Genomic DNA, 2,837 nt, shown 5'->3' with positions numbered 1-2,837 from the left:
AGATCTCCTGCGATGGCTGTACGCTAATGGAGACAGCAAGTCAACTAGCCAGGGATAATCGTAAGTGAATGTTCAGACACGGAAACTTTTGTTGCGGCAACTCGAAGCTTGTTGTGGAGCGAGCGACGAGGAAAAGGGACGGGTACCGAGTTTCTCGTACTCGGGCAACACGCTCTGAAAAAGTATGCGTTTTTGACATCCGCCTAAGAATGAAACAAAGAAAACGAAAAAAGCGCGGTGATTGGGTGCGGATTAAATTGGTATTTAATATAAAATATACAAAGGAAACTTAATGACAATTAGCAAAAAAGATCATAAAATGTGGTTTTCAAGATTGAAAGTGTTTTATAAACGCATATCATTACCATAGGTCGATTTTTCAATGCCAGCGTTCTCGCCGCAGACGTGCACCCACTTTTTACGAAAAATGTAGGCCTTTTACCAGACCAAACAAACGACAAACTTTTTCTAATCACAAAGCACTTCATTTTATAGCTTAGTATCCAGCTCTTAAGAAAACGGTCAAGAAAAAATTGCCATTATTTCGCGTGTGTGTCCAAAGAATTTTGACATTTTTTATACCTCACAGCCTGTTGCCTCACTCTTTCCTCAGAAAAATAAAGGAACGGGCATATATTTCTGTTGCAAACCTGGGTTGCCTTGTGCTCTTTTTTCACAAAAAACTTTAGAAAACCGTAGTAGAAAGCGTACTAAATTTCTGAAGAACTGCGTACTGCCTTAAGGAAATTTGACTCAAGAAAATTTCTTAGCCATTTCTTGTACGTCATTTTATATGGAGTTTTTGCTTTTCTTAAGAGCTGGATACTAAGCTTATATCATAAATTTTGCCATTTTTCATCCAATTAAAAAAAGTACTAGAGCAAAGAGAAGGAACGCGCCTGTTACTCACTTTCGCTGCAATTATAACGAGTTGTCTCTTCCTTCCTGTTTTCTACGCTCTTTGCTACAAGTTAAGTTGTAAAAAAGTGTTGTAATTGCTTTAACAAGTATTGTTAATAGTTGTTATTGTCTGAACAAGTATTGTAAAGTGTTTGTTGTACAATAAAGATAATTATACTGCAATTTGGTAATCTCAAGCTTTTATTTAACAATCCAATGATACGAGCCAGTTGGTGAATCCGTCAACTAAACAAGGACAATCGTATAACTTAAAATTGCAACCCTGAGGACTGAAATCAGTTGGCAACGCGAACGCCACTCAACTGAATTGATAGTTGGTAACGCAGTTACGAGTTGTTCCAGTTTCTTCTTTCAGTCCGTTTTTTTCATTCGTGCAGAAAAGTCGAGGAAGGTTGTCAGTATTTGCCAAAAATAACAACACATCCAATATAAACAAATATTGAAAAACGAGTGAAAAATAAACATATTTAATGTGAATTACATGAAGTGCAGTTCAAAAATAAACAAAGTATATACTTTTCATACAGTAAAATAAATCTACAGCAAGAGTATAAAGCAAAAAGATTGCACAAAAAAATGCAAGACACAAATACAAGTAAAGTCAAAAAGTGATGTGAAGCAACCATAAAGAAAATTACGATTAAAAATTGAGGAAAAGAAAATTCCCAGACGACTGCTACCAATTGGAGTGCAATGGATTTTGCAACAAAAGTAATTACACATTTAAATAATTAATATATCGTAGTTTAGTCTGTTTTAAATACTATGTATTTGTTTTCCCATTCCCGTGTTTGCTTTATTCTACTCTGCCACCTTTACCAATTTTTCTCGGGGGGGGAAAATTCGACGTCGGAATTTGCGGCGGCGTCTGAGGCGCTGCAGCTTTGCTGCTGTAGCAGTTTCTTTTCCCTGGTGCTTTCCTTTGCATTTTCTTATATTTTCTTCGCTTCGATTGTATGTACAAATTTTCATCGACACGGATCGTTTGTCGTAGTGTTGTATTTCTGACTGCTTTAGAAAAGTTAACAGCGAGATGTGAAAGAAAACTGGCGGTAGCTTTGGTCCCGATGTGCTTGGTTGGATTCTGATTGGATTGGATTCTGAACGGATTCGGGGAACTGTGTGGTTGTAAGTAATCTATTTGCTCGTCTTCTACCAATGATTGGATCTGTGAAGACTTAAATTCTAGGCAAATATACATACTCGCACTTCTGCATAGCAATTTCGATTACAACCATTGATTATGAATCTTTTCCGGCAAACTGCAACCATACACACTTGGTAGCGCATCGGACTTCTTTCTGCTCGGTCTGGCCAGCTGGGCCATCGTACCAGCTGCATTTTTGGTATCCGCTTTGTTGCATGCGCTTTTTACAATGCTTTTTTCTATTCGCCCTTTCTCCACCTTTTCACATTGTGTTATAAATTTACACATATATACATACATAAATTGTGTATTATTAATTTACATATATGTATGTATTTTACAATATCCAAATGCATTGAATTTATAGGAGTGGTGGGCAGACTTTAATATTCAGTCTTTTCTACTGGTATCACGACACTTCGTTCCGGTCCTAGTAGCTCGTGTTTATACTTTGCTTCCGTATATTATGCCAATGTTTTGCTGAACTCCTTTTTATGTTTATATAAAAAAGTACACTCTTATTGGCTAATGAAAGCTTAAGAATAAAGAGCAAATGTGCCTTAATGCATCTTCATTTGTCAGCTCAGATATGCCGTATTTTTTCTTTTTCAAAACTATCAGGAAAGAAGATCGGGGCACTGCCCAACCGAACTAGACTTGATGACAGTGTAAATATCTTTTCTTCTGATCACTTTCTGTTGGACCGAAGCGGTGACGGCGCTTTTTAGTCTGCAGTTTACCAGCTTCGGTTGGTAAAGCCAACCCTCTA

General features: G+C 37.2%; 1 protein-coding gene across 2 annotated transcripts in view; it reads left to right on the top strand.

Moving 5' to 3' along the window:
- The first annotated feature begins 1,290 nt into the window (after positions 1-1,290).
- Positions 1,291-2,837, top strand: part of LOC118736955 — a 139,719-nt gene continuing 138,172 nt past the window's right edge. For both annotated transcript variants that reach the window (XM_036467130.1, XM_036467129.1), the window contains exon 1: positions 1,291-1,632. The gene's annotated coding sequence lies outside the window, so the exon portion shown is untranslated. The remainder of the gene's footprint in view (positions 1,633-2,837) is intronic.

This window comes from Rhagoletis pomonella, unplaced genomic scaffold (genome assembly GCF_013731165.1).
Source record: "Rhagoletis pomonella isolate Grant_MI unplaced genomic scaffold, Rhpom_1.0 Rhpom_scaffold_00004, whole genome shotgun sequence".
Classification (NCBI taxonomy): Eukaryota; Metazoa; Arthropoda; class Insecta; order Diptera; family Tephritidae; genus Rhagoletis; species Rhagoletis pomonella.
The sequence above is the reverse complement of the archived record's forward strand: the minus strand, read 5'-3'. Positions and strand labels throughout refer to the sequence as shown.